At 43.5% G+C, this 25317-nt stretch overlaps 1 long non-coding RNA gene across 2 annotated transcripts in view; it reads right to left on the bottom strand.

The window, feature by feature from the left end:
• The window catches only part of LOC149121541 (uncharacterized), a 57597-nt gene extending 48654 nt beyond the window's left edge, over positions 1-8943 (bottom strand). For both annotated transcript variants that reach the window (XR_016222959.1, XR_016222960.1), the window contains exon 1: positions 8563-8943. This is a non-coding gene — a long non-coding RNA (uncharacterized LOC149121541). The remainder of the gene's footprint in view (positions 1-8562) is intronic.
• Positions 8944-25317: the final 16374 nt, after the last annotated feature.

Genomic DNA, 25317 nt, shown 5'->3' with positions numbered 1-25317 from the left:
GGCAGCAGTTTAACCTGCTGCACCACAATGCTGTCCCTGCTCAAACACTGAACGAGGCAATAGCATGTGCCTCCCACTCTTCAGGTTTCCAGTCCATCCAGTGGGAATGGTTTTTGTGCTTTCCATCACTGGAGGTGCCATGAGTGTTAGCCGGCCTATCACCGGAGCCACCACAGGTGTTAGCTGGCCCATTCCCATGCCTGTCTTCTTGCTAGTCCTCAGGACAGAGCCTCAGCCCCCATGGGTCCCTGCACACAGGAGGGAGAACAGATTTGTGCTCCTTGGCCGTGCCCCTGAGCAAGGCAGCATGGCCTGCAGGGTGCTTTGGGAGATGCTGGGTGTAGAGGATTGTCAGGAACATATTTCCCCAGTATCAGTTCACATCAGATGGGTGGGAAAGCAAGACTGGCTGCCCCGACATGCCAGCTTTCAGCTCAGAGGTCTGTAATGTTTATGCTTTTCAGTCTTGCTGGGAATTTGAGAATCCAACTGGTACCAAATGCTTGCTCCCTGACATCATCTTGAGAAAGGAGCCACAGTTGGAATCTGTACTGCTGTAGGAGATAGAAACCCCTGTATATACTCATCCCTGGGGATCCACAGTCACTCCACTGTACAGGCAAGAGGACCACAGCCTCATAAACCTAGCTAGACCCAGCAGCAACTGTGACCCCAACATTTTAGCCTAAGCGGTGTCCTGCACTACACTGGTCAGGTAGTTCTGCACAGCAAAGTGGGTCCTATTCCCAAAACCTTAAGAAGGAGTGATCACCTCTGTGGAATGAGGACCATCTCCCCTACTTCCTCAACTTTGACCCCACCAGGGCAGTGCAAGCTCTGGCTTTGGTGGGTGTGAGCAGTGCTGCATGTTCATCCCATACTCCTGCCCAGTTGTACTGTGGATCTTTCTGAGCCTGCGATGGCTTTGAGTGGACTAAAACACCCTACTTTTGTCAGCGTACAGATCACTGGAAAACAAGCATCAAATTAAATTGTACCATAGACCAAATGAGTCTTATCAAAATAGAACATTACATCCAACCACAGGAGGATACATCTTCTTTCCACCAGCACATAGAGTAGTCTTTAGGATAGGCCATCTCACTAGTCCTGGTGATCAATTTCTGTTCAAAATTGATCATAATGATAGGACTAAGAGCCAAAGGGAGCACATAAACAAGACTAGTGTCTGCAAATACTAGCTGATAGAATAAAAAAGGGAGAGAGCATTCCAACATGGGAAGTGAGATACACAGCAGATCCATAGAATGGCAGATGTCCTGAAGGGCACTCTGGCCTCAGAATCAGCCCTTAAGGCATTTGGATCTGGCTGAAAATCCCATGAGAGTATTACAGGCATGGAAAGCCAAAACTGTTGGGAGCAACCCGGACTGGAGTGAGTTACTGGAATTAAGACTTATTCTATGCATCTGCTCTCCCACAATATGGTGCTGGGAGAGGAGGCAACAGCTTCTACCCAGCTGCCTCTCACCAACTTGACAAGCTGCAGGACCTGCTCCTGATTGGAGGAGAGCAGCGTACTCAGCGTGTGGGCAGCCGAGTTAGGATTGATGGAGGAGGACTATAAAGGAGGAGAGAGACGGCATGCACCAGGAACATCTAAGAGGAACATCTATCTGAAGGAACACCTGTGCAGCCCCCGAGAGAGCCGGCTGGCGGTGTGCCACTCCCCCGCGGAAGTGGGGAATGTGGCAGGGGGAACCGCCCTTCCACGGAGGTGGAAAGGACCAGTAGCCAACCCCGGAAGGACCAGCAGCCAACCCGGGAAGGACCAGCAGCCAACCCGGGGAGGGCCGAGCAGACGAAAGAACAGCGCAGGGTCCTGTGTCATTCCTCCACGAAGACGGGGAGCGACATAATGGTGCCGTGACTCGGATAGGAAACCTATGCAGGGTTTAGTGTCGTTCCTCCACGAAGAGGGGGAGCGACATAATGGTGCCGTGACTCAGATATGAAGCCTAGGCAGGGTTTAGTGTCGTTCCCCCACGAAGACGGGGAGCGGCATAATGGTGCCGTGACTCGGATAGGAAACTTAGGAGGGAAGAAACGGGAAGAAGTGGAAAATACCGGAGAGAGAGACTAGCAAAGAGCCTAGGGAAAAGCCGGACAGAAAAGGTGCCGGAAGAAGCTATCGAAAGCCTAGGCATAGACTCGGATATGGACTGTGGGAAAGAAGTTAGGATTTAAAGTGAAAGCAAGAATAAACTTAGACTCAGATACGGACTGCAGGTTGAAAGTGAAAGTGAAACCTATAAGAAACTTAGACTTGGATACGGACTGTGGGGAGAGGCCAGGAGAAATGAGGGAGGAATATTGTTGGAAGAAAACTTAGGGAAACATACCGGGTAGAGAAAAATGTTAGGGAGGATGAAGCCGCGAGTGCAGGCCGAGGCGGAGACATAAGCCATCTTGGAATTCTTCAAGTCAGCCCGGGGAGCAAGAGGCAAAGATCTGGAACCAGAAGCAGAGAAGTGGGCCGCCAGGTTGGAATTCGCCAGGTTAGTCCGGGGAACTAGGACTGAATGCCGGTGGTGGCGGAAACATTCGCGGAAGCCGCCACGTGCAGAGAGAGCATGGGGCGTGAATAGATAGGGAACACGGGGCTGGCGCGAGGCAGTGGTACGGACGCGAAGGGCGTGGAGACCGCGGAGCGCGCGAAGACAAGCTGCGCAGAGCCGGGAAGCCGCGCAGATGAGAGAGGTGCGGGCTGAAGCGGCTCAGAGCCGGGAAGCCGCCGAGAAGCAGCCTCGGGGCGGGCGCCGGGAAGCCGCAGGGATAAGAGAAACAGAAGTTTAGAAGTAAAATGAGAGAAATAGGAATGCTGGAAGATAGAAGCAAAATGGGAGAAATAGGAATGCCCAGAGATAGAGAAATAGAGAAATAGAAAGGCCTCCCCACAACATGGCAATGAGAGAGCTTGGATTCGGTCTGCCTGATTAGTGAGGCGATGAGCACCTGTGGGCGGCTAGCAGCTTATGCGCCGCAGGTCACCGAAGACAGGCACGTTATCAACACCAATAAATCACCCCACAACATGGCAATGAGAGAGCTTGGATTCGGTCTGCCTGATTAGGGCGATAAGCACCAGCAGGCAGCTCGACCAAAGTATGAGCTGCAGGTCACCGAAGATAGGCACGAATCAACACCAATAAGCCTCCCCACAATATGGCAATGAGAAGGCTTGGATTCAGTTTGCCTGATAGGGCTTGTAAGCACCTGCAGGCAGAGCAGAGCATGCGCTGCAGGGCACCGAACACAGGCACACATCAGCGCCTAAAAACCTCCTCACAACATGGCGAAGAGAGGACCCGGATTCGGTTTGCCTGATTGATAGGACTTGTAAGAACCTGTGGGCAACTCTAGCAAGCAGAGCAGAGTGTGTGCCGCGGGACACCGAAGACAGGCGCGTATCAACGCCAAAAAATAAAAAGAAAGGGGGATCTGTTGGGAGCAACCCGGACTGGACTGAGTTACTGGAATTAAGACTTATTCTATGCATCTGCTCTCCCACAATATGGTGCTGGGAGAGGAGGCAACAGCTTCTACCCAGCTGCCTCTCACCAACTTGACAAGCTGCAGGACCTGCTCCTGATTGGAGGAGAGCAGCGTACTCGGCGTGTGGGCAGCCGAGTTAGGATTGACGGAGGAGGACTATAAAGGAGGAGAGAGACAGCATGCACCAGGAACATCTAAGAGGAACATCTATCTGAAGGAACACCTGTGCAGCCCCCGAGAGAGCCGGCCGGCGGTGTGCCACTCCCCCGCGGAAGTGGGGAATGTGGCAGGGGGAACCGCCCTTCCACGGAGGTGGAAAGGACCAGCAGCCAACCCGGGAAGGACCAGCAGCCAACCCGGGGAGGGCCGAGCAGACGAAAGAACAGCGCAGGGTCCTGTGTCGTTCCTCCACGAAGACGGGGAGCGACATAATGGTGCCGTGACTCGGATAGGAAACCTATGCAGGGTTTAGTGTCGTTCCTCCACGAAGAGGGGGAGCGACATAATGGTGCCGTGACTCGGATATGAAGCCTAGGCAGGGTTTAGTGTCATTCCCCCACGAAGACGGGGAGTGGCACAAAACACTCTGGCTAAAAAAAAAAAAAATAAAAAACCCTACATGAAAGATCTCCACGAGTGAGATCCCAGTGAAAAGAAGGAGGTACCTTTCTCTGAAGGGAGGAGAGAACCTTCACTTTGATTATGACCCTGTCGGAATATGATCAGAGTTGGTGAACTCAAAAGGTTCCATAGCCTTGGTGACTCATGACAAGAGCCTAGGGTGATTACTGATGCCATAAACAAGAGTGTCAATTTGTTAAGTCAACAACAGGAGTCACTGTGCACTTACCCCTCATGTAGGATCTCTGTCCTTAAAGTGCTGTACATTGTGAGTTAATGCTATAACTAGTACTCAAACAGTATTTTACATTTTGTTATTCTATGTGGGTGCAAACTGCTGAAATCTTTACTTAATATATTCTGAACTGATCTTCTGTATATAAAGAGAATAGAAAATGAATCTTGATGTGAATGGAAAGGGGGAGGGAGAGGGAAAGGGGAGGGTTGCGGGTGGGAGGGAAGTTATGGGGGGAAGCCATTGTAATCTATAAGCTGTACTTCGCAAATTTATTTTCCTCAAATAAAAGTTAAAAAAATAAATCTTCCTAATTTTAATGACTAAAAAAAACAAAACAAAACAAAAACAAAAACAAAAAGCAAATCCCAGCAAATTAAAAAAAAAATCAAAATCATCACATTATCCTCTCTGACCACAATGGAGTAAAATTAGAAATGGTCAGCCAAAGAGAAAATAACTCTAGAAGTTATCCAAATAATGGAAATGAAAACTTGCTTCTGAATGAAAAACGGGTCCTTGAAAAATAAGGAAAATTTAAAAATTCTTTGAATCTTATGAAAATAGAAACACAATAACCTGAAACTTATGACATAGCGGAAGCAATTCTAGCAATTCTAATGAAAAGTTTATAACAGTAAGCACCTACACACACACACACACACACACACACCACAACCTAACTACAACTTAAGGACCTAGAAAGCAAGATACAACCAAGCCCAAAGCTAGGAGGAAAGAAAGAAACATCAGAGCAGAAATAAATAAAATAGGAAACTAAAATAGAAAAGATTAATGAAGTAAAAAATTTGTTTTTTTGAAAAGATAAAACATACATCTTTAGCTAGAGTAAAACCAGAAAGCAGACTTGAATAAATAAAAGCAGAGATGGAAAAGGAGACATTACAAATGACACCACAGAAGTATAAAGAGCCATTACAGACTATTATGAATGACTACACGCCAACAAATTGACAAACTTTGAAGAGGAGGACAAATTTCTACACCTGTAACTGACCAGGATTGAACAACAAAGAAAACCTGAATGGACCAATAAAAAGTAGTGAGATGGAAGTGTAACAAGAAGTCTCTGGACAAAGAAAAGCCCAGGACCAGATGGCTTCACTGCTGAATTCTAGCAAACTCTTAAGGAAGAACTAACAGCAATTAATCTCAAAGTACTCCCAAGTAATCGAAAGGAAGGGAACCCTTCCCAATGCATTCTATGAGGCTAGCATTACCTTGATTTCAAAACCAGTCAAGGACACAACAGAAAAAAACTCTAGGTCAATATCCCTGATGAACACAGATGCAAAAATTCTCAACTGTATACTAGCAATTGGCATTCAACACACACACCAACAAAAGTCCTTTAGTATGATGAAGTCTGAGTTCTATCAGGGATTCAGAAATATTCAGCCTATGCAAGTCAATAACTAATATATCACATCAACAGAAAAAAAGGCAAAATTCATATGATCAACTCAGTAGATGCAGAGAGCATTTGGCAATATTCATTATCCACTCATGACTGAAAATCTTAAATAAATTAAGTATAGAAGGAGTACACCTCAACACAGTAAAAGCCAGATGGGACAAACCCATAGCCAACGTGATACTGGAAGGAGCAAAGCTGAAACCATGTCCTCTAAGATCTGGAACCAGAAAAGGCTGTCAACCTTCACTGCTCTTATTCAGTATAGCATTGGAAGTTTTAGCCAAAGCAGTTAGGCAAGGGAAAGAAATAAAAGGTAGACAAATAGGAAAGGAAGAAATCAAATTGCCCCTGTTTGTAGATGACATGAGTTTGTACGGAAATAAACCTGAGTACATTCACCAGGAGACTAGTGGAACTGAAAAACAAGTTCAGTAAAGTTGCATGGTACAAATTCAGTATGCAAAACTCAGCAGCATTTCTATACACCATAATGAACTGCACCAGAAAGAAGTAATTACAAAAAATTGTAATGCCTTGCAATCCATTTAACCATGGGTATGAAAGATCTCTACCATGAAAATTACATAACACTACTGAAAGAGGTAAAGAAAACAAAACAAAAAAGATTGCAAGATATAATTAAAATGTCCATACTACCCGAAGAGATTTCCAGATTCAATGCAGTCTCCATGGAAATACTAACTACATTTTTCATGGAACTATTATAAATTTATAAAATTTAATCTTGAACAACAACAAAGAGGGAGGCATCAGAATACTAGATTTCAGGACATTCTACAGAGCTATTTCAACTAAAACAGCATGGTACTTACATAAAAATTGTCATGTAGAATAAAGAGACTGATTGGAGATCAAAAAAGTGAATCCATGAATCTATAGTCAACTTTGACAAAGTTGTTGAAAGCACATTGGAGCATGGACTGTCTCTTCAGTTACTGGCAAGGGAAGACTGTATATCAATATGCAGTTAATTGAATTAAGATGTTTCCTCCCTCTTATACAAAAATCTACTCAAAATGATCAAAGATCTAAATATAAGACCCAAAACTATCAAACTACTAGAAAAAAAAGGGAACAACTTCAATATAATACCACAGACAATGCTTTTTTTTAATAAGATCCCAAAAGCACAAAAAAGAAAAGCAAAAACATATCAGAATGTATCAAAGAGAGAAACTTCTGCACAGTCAAGGAAACAATCCGCAAAATGAAGAAACAACCAACATAAAGTGAGAGCATATTTAAGCTATTCTTCTGACAAAGGATTACTATCCAGAACATACAAGGAACCCAGAAAACCTAATTAGAAAACAAAAAATCCAGTTACGGAATGGGCATAGAGTATGAATAGAGATTGTGCCCTTGGACTGGCCTTCAGGGAGAAACATACACATTTAGCCCAATTCCAGGTGTGCATTTCTGGTTCCACATGCCTAAGGAGCTATTTGGAAGGCAAGTGGGACTTCTAATGGCAGACAATAAAGAAACAACACGTGGGGACTCTAATACTGAAGTTACTGGTGATAGTAAAGGGCTCACTGAAGTAGCAGTTATGTATTGTCAGGGGCACCAATCAGCCAGCAGATGAAGCAGCCAATGTTTTCCTATATAAATCTCCTATCTGTATATGACACTCATTCCAATTTTTAGCTTGTCTAACACTTGCCCCTACTGATACTAATTCAGACACTCACTGAAGAGAATCATATGGGCTTCCATCAGTGTAGAAAAGGTTGGTATTATAATCCTGACAAACATGTTTTCTGTACCTGACAATTGTGCCTTTCAAATTGCTGAGGCTACATGTGACCGTACTCATTATGGAATGGAGATGTATTTCAATGACTCTCAAACAATCTGACTGGATACAAGGAATCACCCAAAAGTGTATGTTGTGTGCAAACACCCACAACCACCCCAAAGAGATGAGAGTGGGGCTGGCAATGTTGCACAGAGGGTTAAGCTGTTGCCAGCAATGACATCATTCCGTATCTGAGTTCCAGTTCACATCCTGGCTGCTCTGCTTCTAATCCAGGTGCCTGTTAATACACCTGGGAAACAGTGGACGATGACTCAAGTTTTGGTTTCCTGCACCCACGTGGGAGATCTGGAGGCAGTTCCAGTCTGGCCCAGCACCAGCTGTTGTGGGCACTTGTGGAGTGAACCAGCGGATAGCAAACCTCTCTCTTTCTCCCCTTCTGTCTGTCACTCTGCCTTTCAAATAAATGTTTATTTAAAAAAAAAAAGCCTGAAACTCAAAATAACGAGAGTGCCCCAAGTCCCAGGCTCACAATTCTAGGGGCGACTACCTGGGGGTTAACAAACTGATTTGACTGTGATGTTGAGAGCCCAGGGGACTTAAGTACTTGGTAAAGGATGTGGATATTTTTACCAGTCAGCTGGAAGCATACTTGAATCAAATCAAAAAAAGCTACAGAATTCAGTAAAACACGACTTAACCACATCATCCCAAAATTTGGCTTCCTGAGGGCAACCACTGGCCAGCATTATCTGTAGCCATCCAGCAAGTTAAGATCGCCTTAGAGCTTTCTCCTGACAGAAACAAGGGGAGTCTGTGTGACCCAACAGCCCTGCTGAGTTTGGGTAAACATGTCCAGCCATGAAGTCGACCGATCAACTGGACAGCCAACAAGCGGGAGTAAGGACTACTGAAACCTCATGCGACTGGTGGACGGAGTGCTCCAGCTTCTGCTGGGTTTGGCTGACTTACCCATCTGCTTTCCTGTTCTCTGCTTATTTGGTCTCCATCTTCTTCATTTTCCAACCATTTTCATTTGTAGCCAAGAAAGCCCGAGCTGGACCTCCTACTGCAAGACCTTTCACCTCCATGGGATCCTGCTCCCCAGTCCTTAAAATTCATTTGCATCCTGCTTGAAGCCCTTTAGGGCTCATGGCCCCAGTGAAGTAGGAAGTATCCAGATGACAGTGATGCCCTTTCCCTCTTTTAACTCCATAAGTTATAAACTGCAGGAGAGCTCAACACACCTCTTTGCCCCCAAGGAAGCAAAACAATTAGCCTGGCATTGGCTAAATGCTTGCTGAGAATAACCAGGTGTTCTTGCAAATATAGGGGCGGGAAGGACCTGGGGGAGGCCGTTGATTGGATGCAGCCAAACTCAGTGGTTAACACATTTCATGCAGGAGAAGCATGCAAGTCTGATTCAGCTGTGGCCGGTTTGTGGCACCTGTGCAGAAGCCCGGCTTGGCAACTCACCATCTCCTTCCTGATATGAAGCTAACCCCTCTCTTTATGTTAAATCTTCAACACCAGATGAACATGAAATAATGTAACACACATGACACCTTAGCAGGCATGTGTGCCTACTCCTTTCTGAAATGCATAACTCTGCCTGGAACTTCCCTAAACTTAATGAATATGTATAACTTCCTTAGAAGTAAGCCCCAGGACCTGTAACTTCCAGCTCCTCTGGGAGCCTAGTATGTAGTTACTGGCCTCACGCCTGAAATGTGCAGATTTAAATATAATCGTTTCTATTCCGAGAGCAAATCATTGCAGGTGAGTTTGATTGGCCAAGGCAGCTGACAATAACCCATGGATTTTCTGTCTTGTTATAACACCACAAAGAAATAAGATGATGGATACTTTAATTAGCCCCATTTAATTATTCCACCATGTATATATGCATCGAAACATTACACTCTTCCCCACAAGCATATAAATATAATTGTCAATTAAAATAAAATTAATTTAAAAAGGTTCCATGAAGATTATATAAAGCCAAGTTTTAGATTAATATCCCCTTTTAGCTCTAGGACATGTGGGAAACAGATGTATAAGGAGCAAAACCTTTTTCTCTCTGTCCTTGTTATCTTTTTTCTTTTCCTCAGTGATGAACTATAACAACCTCAGGAGTTCTAGATCCCTTGAGAGCACTAGTTGCTTAAACTTTACTTGTTAGTGGAGCTGCTTCCTTGTGGTATTTGAGGAGAAAAAATAGTGTACTTTTAAATGTTTAATTGGGGTAGGGAGATCTTCCATTTTTAAAATTTAGATTATTGTTCACGTGAGAAGGAGGGAATGAGAGAGAGACAGAGAAAGTTGCCATCAACTCTGTTTACTCCCCAGATGGCTGCACCAGCCCAGCTGGAGGAGGAGCCAGCAGTCAGGATTCAATCCAGGTCTCCCATGTAGGTGGCAGAAACCTGATCAATTGAGCCATCACTGCCACCTCCCAGGGTCTGCATTTGCAGGACACTAGAGTCAGGAGCCAGAGTCAAGTGCTTGACGCAGGTACTCTGCTGTGGGAAGCTGGCTTCTGAGCTTGCGTCTCAGACTAGGCTAAATTCCCACCCCGGTCCTGTTTATTTCATTTTCAGTCTCTTCTTCTTCCTTAAATCTTAGGTATTCACAGTAAATATCTATTGAGAAACTACAATGGTTCCAGTTCTGGGAGCCATGGTTTCTCACAAAAAGGTGACCCAGTAACATTTCAAGTGTAGAAAGTGCTAAGGCAAAAAAATTGGAGTAGTATAAAGTGGGGACTGGAAGAAACAGTTGTGCACTCATGTTCATAGGAGCATTATCCACAATGACCAAAAGTGGAGCAATATGGCATCCTTGGGCATATGAAATAATACAGCCTATAGCTACAATGGAATATTATTCACCCTGGAAAAGGATGGAATTTCACACACATGCTACAGTGTGAGTGAACCATGAATATACATTATACTAAATGAAAGAAGTCAGTCCCCAAAGAACAAATATTGTATGATTGCATTTGTTTTTTTTTTTTTTTTTTTTTTTGGTAGTAAATGGTTATTCTTTATTTCATTCCACTTTCTGTTTTCCCTGTGGATGAATTAACAATATAATGTTAGGGGATTTTGAGCTCCATATAAGTAATATTAAATTTCCTCTTCTTAAAAAAAGAGGGAAGAGATAAGAGAGCTAAGGATCAGAAATACAATCACAAAAAATGGAGAAATTCAAGTAGTATAGCAGCTGTGGGTCCATTTACTCCTATCAGATTTTGATAGGTCCCGAGGCTGTGTTTTTTATTTTATTTTTTTTTATCTTTTATTTAATGAATATAAATTTCCAAAGTACGACTCATGGGTTACAATGGCTTCCCCCCCCATACCGTCCCTCCCACCAACAACCCTCCCCTTTCCCACTCCCTCTCCCCTTCCATTCACATCAAGATTCATTTTCGATTATCTTAATATACAGAAGATCAGCTTAGTATACCTTAAGTAAGTATTTCAACAGTTTGCTCCCACACAGAAACATAAAGTGAAAAATAATAGATGATTTTTTTAAAATGATGATGAAATCAGATCAGACCTATTGTCATGTTTAATCCCAGTGAGAGTCAAGTTGGGAATTGAAAATTTCTTTCTTTTTTTTTTTTTTTTTTTTTTTTTTTTTACAGAAGATCAGTTTAGTGTACATTAAGTAAAGATTTCAGTCGTTTGCACCCCCATAGAAACACAAAGTGAAATATACTGTTTGAGTACTCGTTATAGCATTAAGCCTCAGTGTACAGCACGTTAAGGACCGAGATCCTACATGAGGAGTAAGTGCACAGTGACTCCTGTTGTTGACTTTACCAATTGACACTCCTGTTTATGGCATCAGTAATCTCCCTATGCACCAGTTATGAGTTTCCAAGGCTATGGAAGCCCCTTGAGTTCTCCGACTCTTATCTTGTTTAGACACGGTCATAGTCAAAGTGGAGGTTCTCTCCTCCCTTCAGAGAAAGGCACCTCCCTCTTTGAAGACCTGTTCTTTCCACTGGGATCTCACTCACAGAGGTCTTTTTGCCAGAGTGTCTTGGCTTTCCATGCCTGAAATACTCTCATGGGCTTTTCAGCCAGATCCGAGTGCCTTTAGGGCTGATTCTGAGGCCAGAGTGCTTTTTAGGACATCCGCCATTCTATGAGTCTGCTGAGTATCTCACTTCCCATGTTGGATCACTCTCCCCTTTATTTATTCTATCGGTTGGTGTTAGCAGATACTAGACTTGTTTATGTGCTCCCTTTGACTCTTAGTCCTTTCATTATGATCAATTGTGAACTGAAATTGATCACTTGGAGTAGTGAGATGGCATTGGCACATGCCACCTTGATGGGATTGAATTGGAATCCCCTGGTATGTTTCCAACTCTACCAATTGGGGCAAGTCAGCCCGAGCATGTCCCAAATTATACATCTCTTCCCTCTCTTATTCCCACTCTTATGTTTAACAGGGATCACATTTCAGTTAATTTTCAACACTTAAGAATAACTGTGTGATAATTACAGAATTAAACCAGTCATATTAAGTAGAACAGACAAAAAAAAATACTATGAGGGATAATGTATTAAGTTGTCCATTAGCAGTCAGAGCTATGCTGATCAAGTCACCATTTCTCATAGTGTCCATTTCACTTCAGGAGGTTTCCTTTTTGGTGTTGAGTCAGTTGTCACCGATCAGGGAGAACATATGATATTTGTCCCTTTGGGACTGGCTTACTTCACTCAGCATGATGTGTTCCAGATTCCTCCATTTTGTTGCAAATGACTGGATTTCGTTGTTTCTTACTGCGGTATAGTACTCTAAAGAATACATATCCCATAATTTCTTTATCCAGTCTACCGTTGATGGGCATTTAGGTTGGTTCCAGGTCTTGGCTATTGTGAATTGTGCTGCAATAAACATTAGGGTGCAGACCGCTTTTTTGTTTATCAATTTAAACTCCTTTGGGTAAATTCCAAGGAGTGGGATGGCTGGGTCGAATGGTAGGGTTATCTTCAGGTTTCTGAGGAATCTCCAGACTGACTTCCATAGTGGCTTGACCAGTTTGCATTCCCACCAACAGTGGGTTAGTGTCCCTTTTTCCCCAAATCCTCGCCAGCATCTGTTGTTGGTAGATTTCTGTATGTGAGCCATTCTAACCGGGGTGAGGTGAAACCTCATTGTGGTTTTGATTTGCATTTCCCTGATTGCTAGTGACCTTGAACATTTTTTCATGTGCCTGTTGGCCATTTGGATTTCCTCTTTTGAAAAATGTCTATTGAAGTCCTTGGCCCATCTCTTAAGTGGGTTGTTGGTTTTGTTTTTGTGGAGTTTCTTGATCTCTTTGTAGATTCTGGTTATTAACCCTTTATCTGTTGCATAGTTTGCAAATATTTTTTCCCATTCTGTCGGTTGTCTCTTCACTCTCCTGACTGTTTCTTTTGCAGTACAGAAACTTCTCAATTTGATGCAATCCCAATAGTTGATTTTGGCTTTGACTGTCTGTGCCTCCCGGGTCTTTCCAGAAATTCTTTGCCTGTGCCAATATCTTGAAGGGTTTCTCCAATGTTCTCTAATAACTTAATGGTGTCAGGACGAAGATTTAGGTCTTTAATCCACGTTGAGTGGATTTTTGTGTAAGGTGTAAGGTAGGGGTCTTGCTTCATGCTTCTGCACGTGGAAATCCAGTTTTCCCAGCACCATTTATTGAATAGACTGTCCTTGCTCCAGGAATTAGTTTTAGATCCTTGATCAAATATAAGTTGGCTGTAGATGTTTGGGTTGATTTCTGGTGTTTCAATTCTGTTCCATTGGTCTATCCATCTGTTTCTGTACCAGTACCATGCTGTTTTGATTACAACTGCCCTGTAGTATGTCCTGAAGTCTGGTATTGTGATGCCTCCGGCTTTGTTTTTGTTGTACAAGATTGCTTTAGCTATTCGAGGTCTCTTGTGCCTCCATATGAATTTCAGCATCATTTTTTCTAGATCTGCGAAGAATGTCTTTGGTATCTTGATTGGGATTGCATTGAATCTATAAATTGCTTTTGGGAGAATGGACATTTTGATGATGTTGATTCTTCCAATCCATGAGCATGGAAGATTTTTCCATTTTTTGGTATCCTCTTCTATTTCTTTCTTTAAGGTTTTGTAATTTTCATCGTAGAGATCTTTAACGTCCTTGGTTAAGTTTATTCCAAGGTATTTGATTGTTTTTGTAGCTATTGTGAATGGGATTGACCTTAGCAGCTCTTTCTCAGTCATGGCATTGCTTGTGTATACAAAGGCTGTTGATTTTTGTGCATTGATTTTATATCCTGCCACTTTGCCAAACTCCTCTATGAGTTCCAATAGTCTCTTAGTAGAGTTCTTTGGATCCTCTAAGTACAGAATCATATCGTCTGCAAAGAGGGATAGTTTGACTTCTTCCTTCTTGATTTGTATTCCTTTGATTTCTTTTTCTTGTCTGATGGCTCTGGCTAAAACTTCCAGAACTATGTTAAATAGCAGTGGTGAGAGTGGGCATCCCTGCCTGGTGCCAGATTGCAGTGGAAATGCTTCCAACTTTTCCCCATTCAATAGGTTGCTGGCTGTGGGTTTTTTATAAATTGCTTTGATTATATTGAGGAATGTTCCTTCTATACCCAATTTGCTTAGAGTTTTCATCATGAAAGGGTGTTGAATTTTATCAAATGCTTTCTCTGCATCAATTGAGATAATCATATGGTTTTTCTTCTGCAGTCTGTTAATGTGGTGAATCACATTGATTGATTTGCGAATGTTGAACCATCCCTGCATACCAGGGATAAATCCCACTTGGTCTGGGTGGATGATTTTCCTGATGTGTTGTTGTATTCTATTGGCCAGAATTTTATTGAGGATTTTTGCGTCTATGTTCATCAGGGATATTGGTCTGTAATTTTCTTTCAGTGCTGCATCTTTCTCTGGCTTAGGGATTAAGGTGATGCTGGCTTCATAGAAAGAATTTGGGAGGATTCCCTCTTTTTCGATTGTTCTGAATAGTTTGAGAAGAAATGGGATTAGTTCTTCTTTAAATGTCTGGTAGAATTCAGCGGTGAATCCATCTGGTCCTGGGCTTTTCTTTGTTGGGAGGGCCTTTATTACTGTTTCAATTTCTGTCTCAGTTGTGGGTCTGTTTAGGTTTTCGATGTCTTCCTGGTTCAATTTAGGTAGGTTGCATGTGTCCAGGAATCTATCCATTTCTGATAGGTTTTCCTGTTTGCTGGCGTACAGGTCCTTGTAGTAATTTCTGATGATTCTTTTTATTTCTGTGGTGTCTGTTGTTACGTTTCCTTTTTCATCTCTGATTTTATTGATTTGGGTCTTTTCTCTTCTTTTTTTAGTTAGTTGGGCCAATGGGGTGTCAATTTTGTTTATTTTTTCAAAAAACCAGCTTCTCGCTTGGCTGATTTTTTGTAATGTTTTTTTGGATTCAATCCTATTAATTTCTTCTCTGGTTTTAATTATTTCTCTTCTCCTACTAGATTTGGGTTTGGTTTGCTGCAGTTTTTCTAGGTCCTTGAGGTGCGCTGAAAGCTCATTTATTTGGTACCTTTCCAATTTCTTGGTATAGGCACCTATTGCTATAAATTTGCCTCTCAATACTGCTTTTGCTGTATCCCATAAGTTTTGATATGTTGTGTTGTTGTCTTCATTTACTTCCAGAAAGTTTTTGATTTCTCTTTTGATTTCTTGAATGACCCAGTGTTCATTCAGGAGCATGTTGTTCAGTCTCCATGTGTTTGCATACTTTCTGGGGTTTCCTGAGTTGCTAATTTCCAGCTTCATCCCGCTGTGGTCTGAGAAGCTGCATGGTATGATTCTAATTCTTTTAAATTTGCTGAGACTTGCTTTATGGCCTAGTATGTGGTCAATCCTAGAGAAGGTTCCATGCGCTGCTGAGAAGAATGTGAAGTCTGTAGATGTAGGGTTGAAAGTTCTGTAGATATCTGTTAGATCCATTTGGGCTATAGTGTCATTTAAATCTGCTGTTTCCTTGTTGATCTTCTGTCCGGATGATCTGTCTATTTCTGAGAGTGGAGTATTGAAGTCCCCCAGTACTATTGTATTGGAATCTAAATCTCCCTTTAAGTCCCTTAACATATCTTTTAAATAGACCGGTGCCCTGTAATTAGGTGCATATACATTTATAATAGTTACATCTTCCTGTTGAATTGAACCCTTAATCATTATATAGTGTCCCTCTTTGTCTCTCTTAACAGTTTTTGTATTAAAGTTTATTTTGTCTGATATTAATATGGCTACACCTGCTTTTTTTTGGTTTCTGTTGGCATGGAATATCTTTTTCCAACCTTTCACTTTCAGTCTGCATGCCTCTTTGTTAGAGAGATGTGTTTCTTGTAGGCAACAAATAGTTGGGTTGTGTTCTGTGAGCCAGTCAGCTAAACGGTGTCTTTTAACTGAAGAATTCAGACCATTAATGTTCAATGTGACTATTGATACGTAGTGACTTTGCCCTGCCATTTTCCCGGAAATATTTTCTAGTATATGCTTTGAGCTTCCCATGCTCTTTTACTGGTAGGTGTTCTTCCCTTCCCTTCTTTCATATTGATGGCCGTGTTTCTGTGTTTCTGAGTGTAGCACATCTTTAAGTATCTTTTGCAGGGCCAGACGAGTGGCCACAAAGTCTTTCAATTTCTGTTTGCTATGAAAGGTCTTTATTTCACCTTCATTCACAAATGAGAGCTTGGCAGGATATAATATTCTGGGCTGGCAATTTTTCTCTCTTAGCACCTGTGCTATGTCTCGCCATTCCCTCCTAGCTTGTAGGGTTTCTGATGAGAAGTCAGCTGTGAGTCTGATTGGAGATCCTCTGAGAGTAATCTGACGTTTCTCTCTTGCACATTTTAGGATCTTTTCTTTATGTTTCACTGTGGTAAGTTTAATTACCACGTGTCGTGGTGAGGATCTCTTTTGGTCATGTTTATTGGGGGTTCTATGAGCTTCCTGTACTAGGATATCTCTGTCCTTCTCCAAACCTGGAAAGTTCTCTGCTAGTATCTCACTAAAAAGGCCTTCCAATCCTTTCTCTCTCTCCATGCCTTCAGGAACTCCTAGAACTCGAATGTTGGTTTTTTTGATAGTATCCTGTAGATTCCCAACAATATTTTTTAGGTTTCTAATTTCCTCTTCTTTTCTTTGGTTTGACTGTATGTTTTCCTGTGCTCTATCTTCTAAGTCCGATATTCTCTCTTCTGCTTCACCCATTCTGTTTTTAAGGCTTTCTAATGTGTTTGTCATTTGATCTATTGAGCTCTTCATTTCATTTTGATTTCTCTTCACTATAACACTTTCCTGTTCTACTAGTTTCTGAGTTTCATTTTGACTCTTCCTTAAAATTTCGTTTTCACGAGAGAGATTTTCAATCTTGTCCATTAAGGATTTCTGTAGTTCAAGGATTTGCTTTTGAAAACTTCTAAATGTTCTTATCATAAATTTTTTGAAATCCGTATCTTGCATTTCTTCCATCTCATCATCTTCATACTCTTGGCTTGGGGTGTTTTGCTTATTTGGAGGCATCATAGTGTCATCGTTGATCTTGCTCCCTCTATTTCTGTGTTTGTTACTTGGCATAGTTAATTCTTCTTGCGTCACTGTGCGTTTTTTTTTTCTTTTCTTTTTTTTTTTTTTATTTATACTGTGTCCGTGTTAAGTGGACTGCCTGCTGTTGGAGGAGCCTTGGAGGCTTGAGATGGGTGCGGCCTGAGAGCTCTGCCTGGTTCTTCCAGGTTAAGGGTGTGCAAAGGTGACACCCTCAGGTTATGCGTGGTAAATCTCTCTCTTTTTATTTATTTATTTATTTTATTTATTCAGGGGGTAAGTAACACCGCAGGGCAAGGCTGTGCAGAATTGATGGTATTTAGCTTCCAGTCTTTGGCTCCTCTGGACTCCCACTGGGTTGCCTAGGCTACTGAATTGTAGTGACTCAGTTCCTTGGCTCTCCCCCATTGATATGTAAATCCAGAGCACAGGCCTGCTCTTTGTCTCTTGGGAATTCTAGCCTTCCAGCCTTGTAACCTTTGCAAGGTTAGGGGGAAGAGAAACCCCGAAGCTTTTTTTTTTCCTTCTTTCAGGTAGTGAGTTTGCTGCACTTTCCGGCCCCCCTCTAGATTCTGACCCCCGTTTCCCCACCAATGTCTCGGGTTATTGAGCTCACCTCCCCTTCCAGCGCCGATGTGTGGAGCGTCCCAAGTCTCCCCGCTGTTGTCTGTGTGGCATGCACTCCCCTTGGAGCACTGGGGCTTCTGCGGCTCCGTCCCGCGACTTGGCTTCTGCGCGCGCGGTGGGCGACCTTGTTCTCCCAGTAGGTCCTCCGATTCACGATTCCCGTGCAATTTTTTCCTGGTTCTTTTTTCTGCGGCTACCGTAACTCCCCTTTTATTAAACTAAATTTTCCCGGACTATCGGTGCGCGCCCTCACTATTCCGCCATCTTGGCTCCTGTATGATTGCATTTGTATCTGGAACTTACAGTAGTCAAATTCATAGAGAAAGTAGAATGGTGGGTGCCAGAGGTTGGCAGGGGAGGTGGAAGAACTGGGAGTTAGTGTTTGGTGGGTACAGAGCTTCAGTTTGGGAAGATGAAAGACGTTTTGGAGATAGACATTGGTGGTGGTTATGCAATAATGTAAATAGACTCAATACTAAACTTATAACTATTGTATACTTATAAATTGCTGAGTATATTTAAAAAGTATTTATTTATTCTGAAAGGCAGGGAGACAAACAGAGAAAGACTGACAGAGGTCATCCATTCATTGATTCACACTCCAGATATCTACAACAGCCAAGGCTGAGCCAGGCTGAAGCCATGAACCAGGAATTTAATCTAGCAGGGACCCAAGTAATTGAGCCATTGCTGGCTGCCTCTCAGGGTACACATTATCAAGAATCTGGAATTAGAAGCAGGGTTGGGACTCAAACCCAGTTACTCTGATATGGGTTGCAGATGTCCCAATTGGCGTGTTAACCTCTGTGCCAAATGTTTGCCCCGGTGAGTAGATCTTCCGTGTTCTCACCACACACACACACACACACACACACACACACAAATGGTAATCATGTGAGGTGATGGAAGTGTCCACTTGATTGTAGTAATAATTTCACAACTTATAGGTATATTACAACATCAAAATCTATGATTTTTATTTGTTAATTATATCTCAGTAAAGCTTGAAAAATTACTAACTTGATAGATTTGATGTGAATTTTATCACCATGAAACAAGAAATTTAGAAACATACCATAGTTGAACCTTGAAAACATTATGGAACTAAAATAAAGCAGACACAAAATGTCAGACATTGTCTGATTCCACTTCAGTGAGGAACCCAGATAGAGAATTCATAGACACTACTGAAGAATAGAGGCTGTGAAGAGCCAAAGTGACTCCATTTTAAAACAATAAAAAAGCAGCCTCCGTTTCCCATAGCAGACCCAAGTCCTTGTAGAAGCAGGCATTCAGGCATTCCGGAGATATCAAAGCTTACCAGGGACAGCTAGCTCAGTAGACCAAGGCCAAAGTAACTGCCTGCACCCAAAGCTCCCATGCTGTAAGCCCCCGCTGATGCAACTCTTTTTTTCCTGCTGATGTAGCCCTTTTTTTCTTTAAAAACTCTCCCTAACAAGACCGAGGCCTCACTCCTTCCTCCGCTGTGCCAGTTGGTTGGATGGGGTCCCTGTTGTGGCTTATACTCCTGAATAAACCCTGCTTTTGCAGTTCGGTGTGATTGGGTTGCTGATAGCTTCTTGGGGATCTACTTATCTGGACACAACATCTGCCCTGGGGCTGGAGTTAGAAAATGGGCAGTTGTTTTTTGTAAGGCTTACAGATTTCTGCTTGGGATGATGAAAAGCTAAAAGAACTGGATAGAGGACAGTGTACTGTGGTGGAATGAGAAGGCCATGCCAAGATGGCCACTGGCAAGTGAGTGTCAGTTACACAGGAATGGCTTCAGACAGCACCTGGCAATGGAGGTTGCCTGGCAATGGGCTGTGAATTGTTAGGGCATAAACCACTCCTTGATCGGACTGGCTGCCTCTGCTATTTAAGCTGTTGTGCCAACTGAAATAAATGAGTCTGCGGGCTGCTCACCTCTGGCCTGCTTTCACCCGACTCCCAGGGACTATGTGGTGACTCCATGCGTCTTGCTCCCACCACGCTCCTCCTCTCAGAATGAATCCACAACTTCTGGCGCCCAACGTGACTGAGAGACAGTGTGTCAGACTTGGCGAGGTCCCCCCTTGATTTCAGCAGGTAGGCCCCTCAGTGTTTTGTGTGCTGTTTGGTTCTGTGAGGGTGAGCACAGAACCCCCTCGTATGCCCCTTTCCTTGTCCTTGTCCTTGGTCGAAGTGACCCCAGGTTAGGCACACACTGCCCAGAAGTGTAACACTGCTTTTTGGCTCCTTTTACTTTCAGTTCACCTGGTGAATTCACATAAGGGACTGATCATCCCAGAATTTGGAACTTAGTGATCTTCCCTCACTGGAGAGAGGTGACACCCTGGTGACACCATGTGGGCATATGTCCTTGACCTATCAAATCAAGGAAGTCCCCGCTAAGCACAGGCCATACTTACGATCTTATACACTACTGTCTGTTCGTCTAACGTAGGGAACCCCCTGCATAATGCCATCAGCCACTGAGGTGCTAGGAATTTGTTTTGTTATGGTAGCAGTGCTGCGGGTGTCTTTCCTTTGGCTAGAATTGACGTGGTGCGCTGCTCTTGAGCCCTCAAACGTGGGAAAGTTACCCCCCTCTCAGAAACCCACACAGATTACCAAATATAATGAATGTGTGAGTGATCAGAGCCTGCCACTCCAGGCTGTTGCCTCACAAGCAACAGTTGATGACTTAGGGAGAGAGAGCTCTGACAGTGAAAATGACAGCAGACAACACAGCAATGCCTAGTCAGCCACCCCCCAAATATCCGTGAGATGAACTTAGATAACCTTGAGGCGATAACCCATGTGAGGTCATCCCCAGGCTCTCAGGGCAGCCACATGTTTGCCATTAATCTCGAAGTGGATTCACAATTCAGGCCCTGGATTCCAACACCCGTAAAAAGGCTTCTGCTAACCAAGGGCCAAGGATATGCTTGTGTCTTTCCAGAGAATGCGGGACAGCCCATTTGGGTACTAGCCAGAAACATCAAGCCTGCAACTGACAGTCAACCAGAACCAGCTGGTCAAGACTGAGAGTCCGCCTTGTTAGCAGATGCACCTGCTCCCAATTGTCAAGCTGCTGCCCTAGCAATCTGCCCTGAGGAACTGCCCACAGTCACATCTGCTACTGTCTTTTACCCCACTAGCTCTGGTTAGCCATTTGAACAGCCAACAGCCTGCGTGTAGTCATGCCATTCCTGATTACCATTGTCCCTCATTCCTACCCCCATCTGAGCAAGCACTCCTGTGGTCTCCCATTTCGAGGGCTGGTTAGTCAATGATGGGTAAGATCCCCAGAGGAGAACCTAAGACAGGCACAGCTGCATACGAAGACCACGTAGAAACGGGGTCAGCAATGTAATGGCCAAGGATCATGCCTCCCGGTGCTCAAAAATAAATGAAAAGGGGGAAATGTAGTGGAATGAGAAGGTCGTGCCAAGGTGGCCGCTGGGAAGTGAGTGTCAGTTACTCAGGAATGGCTTTGGAAACCACATGGCAATGGAGCCTGCCTGGCAACAGACTGTGATTAGATGGCTTTGGAACCCAACTAGCAAAGGAGATTGCCTGGCAACAGGCTGTGATTGGCTAGGGCATTAACTGTCCCTTGAGTGGATTGGCTGCCTTGGCTCTATAAGCTGCTGCACCAACTGAAATCAGTGAGTCTGCAATCTGCTCACCTCTTGCCCACTTTCACCCAACTCCCGGTGTCTGTGTCGTGACTCCACACATCTTGTCCCCACCATGCTTCTCCTCTCAGAATGAATCCACAGCAACAGTATACAACATTGGAGTGTATCTTGTGCCACCGAACTATACACTAAGAAATGGTTACAATAGGGGCTGGCATTGTGGCAAAGCTGTTCAACAGTTTCTTGGGTACCTGCATCGTGGAGTGCCTATTCAAGCCCCAGCTATTCCATTTCTCATCCAGCTCCCTGCTATTGCAACCTGGGAGGCAGTGGATGATAGTCCAATTGCTTGGGCCCTTGCCATACACACAGGAAACCAGGATGGAACTTTGGGCTCCTGGGTTCAGCCTGGCCCAGCTCTGGCTGTTGCAGGCATTTTGGGGAGTCAATTAGTGGATGGAAGCTTTCTCTCTATCATACTGCCATTAAAGTAGATCAAAATAACTCAAAGAACTTTTTCAAAAAAAAAAGATTCATTTTTTTATATGAAAGTCAGAGTTAGAGTGAGGAAGTGACAGAGAGAGAGGTCCACTATCTGCTGGTTCACTCCCAAGATGGCTGCAGCAGCCAGAGCTGAGCTGATTTGAAGTCAAGAGCCAAGAGCTTCCTCCAGGTGTCCCACATGGGTGCAGGGGCCCAAGGACCTGGGACATCCCCCACTGCTTTCCCAGGCCATAGCAGAGAAATGGATTGGAAGAGGAGCAGCCAGGACTAGAACTGGTGCCCATATGGGATGCCGAAGCTTCAGACCAGGGCTTTAACCCACTGTACCACAGTGCCAGCTCCCAAGGAACATTTTTGAAAATGGTTAAATGCTGTATTTTGTTATGTATCTGTATGTACACACACACACACACACACAAATATAAAACCATTATAAAGTGTTAACAAATAGTTCAAGAAATAAAATGTGTAATTTTTTATTTGTGATTAACATTTGGTGTATATGTGTGAAATGGTCACTTTTCCATTTAATTATTTATAATCATTGTCTATATTCCCACTAAACTAGGGTCTTTAGCTTTTTACTTGTTAAACTTATTTGATGAAGTATTAAGCCTTTTTACTGTAATGTAAATTTAAAAGATGCTGTCTCAAATCATAAAAATTATATAATATATAATTATATATAATTTATATTATATAATATATAATATATAAGAATATATTATATATAATATATATTATATAGTAATATATTATAATATGATATATATTAACTCTTTCAACTTAATAAATAAATCTTTAAAAAATACAAATATTGAGGCAGTCCTGGTTTAGGCTAGATTTTGACATCACTGCTCCAGTGAATCCTGGGACTCTTTCTACTCAACTATCATCTTATTAAGAATCTAGAAGTCAAAAACGCTGCCATATTTGTCACCAAGAAATGATCTGAGGAAGATTAATTTTTCCCAGAGGTGAAGAATGTGGGAGAGAGCAATTACAGATGTCTTCAGTGTTAGTCTCCCAGGGATAATGAATTGGCAGGGTAGAGACTCCTGTTTGTGTTGTCCCTGTCCTTAGGAGCCAAAATGATCAGAGAATGAACACATCACTGATCAATTATTCTAATCAGCTTCAGAGGGGATACAGCCTCCAGGACACAACTTGGAACTCACTAATTTATAGTCATCAAGGTCCCACACTCGAGACACTCACATCATCTCTAGAAGAAGTGATCCAGGCCCTGTACCACATGCCTGGCTCTATCTCACACTCTGCTGGGGGCCAGACCTTCTGTTTTTATCATCCACCCTCTACAAGAGAAAGAGATTCTAGACATTTGATTCGGTGGGTTCATGCTGCTGAGCCTGCATAGCCTGGCAAGTGTTGAGGAAACTAGGGGAGGGGAAAGGGCATTGCCTATTGTTAAGTATAAGGTAGGGTAAACTCTGTAATGTTCATGGAGAAAGACTTGCTGAATGTAATTTCTGGGAAGGAAGAATGATTAGACTACTCAGTGATAGCGGCCACTGTGTAGTGAGTTTTCACTTTGGTTGTGTTTTGTTTGTGGGCATGGTTGAGAAGATGATGAGAGGTGCTAGTCTTTGTTGGCCATTTCACTGCCCTGGACCACATGGTCTACTGTTGTGATTTCCAGTCCAATTTGCACAGATGGATGCCCCAAGGTCCTGATAGAACTGTAGATTTTTAACAGCAAAGTCCTGGACCCTTCTAGATCTATTCTCTTATTACCTGACCCGAGAACTCCAAATCCTCCATTCTCCACCACCCCCAGACCAAGCCTTCTGAATTCTGTGACCCACACTTGCTTAGGAACATTTCCTGCTTTCCAGAAAGACCTGTCCTTGTCCTTCTCTCTTAACCCTTATCCAGGGCTCTTATTAGATTCCTTCAAGAAAGCAGAGGCTGGATTCCCTAGCACCTTGGACTGTGGTACAGAAATCCTTGGTTGGGCTGTGAGAGGAAAAGGGAAGGACACAGGCAAGCCCAATGCCATGTTCCCTCTTGACATCCCCTGCTTTAATTCTTGGGGATGGCAGGGGTGCACTGGAACCCACCATATCCCTTTCCCGTGATTTCCCTTGATTTCCTTGTGCACCTCTCTTGATGCTTGTCTTTCTTAGGCAACATAATTCTTCAGTGGTTCCCTTCAATTCAAATGATGTGAAGACTCCCCATATGTTATGTCTACCCCAAACTCATCTTTCCCTCCAGGTACCAGCAATAATTGTAATTCATATCACATTAGTCCTTTGATTGTATTCATTCATTCATTCTCTCTCCAGCCCTCCCTGTATTTTATTCCCTTCACAGCCCCATTCTCTGTGCAATTTCCCTTTCCAGGTTCTGAGATGTCATCTGTGCCCATCTCTCCAACATCATTCTTGATCGTTCTCATCTACCACTTTCTACTTAAGAGCAAAGTGCGCCAGCACCGCAGCTCACTAGGCTAATGCTCCGCCTTGCAGCGCCGGCACACCGGGTTCTAGTCCCGGTCGGGGCGCCAGATTCTGTCCCGGTTGCCCTTCTTCCAGGCCAGCTCTCTGCTGTGGCCAGGGAGTGCAGTGGAGGATGGCCCAAGTCCTTGGGCCCTGCACCCCATGGGAGACCAGGATAAGTACCTGGCTCCTGTCATCGGATCAGCGCAGTGCGCCGGCTGCAGCATGCTGCCCGCAGTGGCCATTGGAGGGTGAACCAATGGCAAAGGAAGACTTTTCTCTCTCTCTCTCTCTCTCTCACTGTCCACTCTGCCTGTCAAAAAAAAAAAAAAAAAAAAAAAAAAAAAAAAAAAGAGCAAAGTGCCTGAACACTTTGCTTCTTGCTTCTTGCATTCAGACATCTCTCATCCCTCTTCTCAATTTAGAGCTCCTCTCTGTATTCCACACAGTAATCCACCTTACCACTTAATTCTCTGTGTTACAATTACTGTTTTCTGCAACTATCTCTGCACCTTGGAGGCTGGACCATGAATACAAAGGCCACACTCTTAATCTTCATATCACAACAGCTTACACAAAGCCTGGCCCAGACTCCTTTCTTGCAGAATGGTTTCCAGGACTTGTTCAGTGACTGACAAGCTGCCTCATTCATTCTTTTTCTTAAAGATTTATTTATTTATTTGAACATCAGAGTTACACAGAGAAAGGAGAGGCAGAGAGAGAGCAAGCGAGCGAGCTCCAGGAGCCAGGAGCTTCCTCGGGTCTCCCATGTGAATGCAAGGGTCCAAGAACTTGGGTCATCTTCTACTATCATAGGCCGAAGCAGAGAGCTGGATGGGAAGCGGAGCAGCTGGTATTCAAACCGGTACCCATATGGGATGCCGGCGCTTCAGGCCAGGGTATTAACACACTGCGCCACAGCGC

This window comes from Oryctolagus cuniculus, chromosome 16 (genome assembly GCF_051225735.1).
Source record: "Oryctolagus cuniculus isolate XC-2025 breed Fujian yellow rabbit chromosome 16, ASM5122573v1, whole genome shotgun sequence".
Taxonomy (NCBI): domain Eukaryota; kingdom Metazoa; phylum Chordata; class Mammalia; order Lagomorpha; family Leporidae; genus Oryctolagus; species Oryctolagus cuniculus.
Note: the sequence above shows the minus strand (reverse complement) of the source record. Positions and strands in the feature narration are given on the sequence as shown.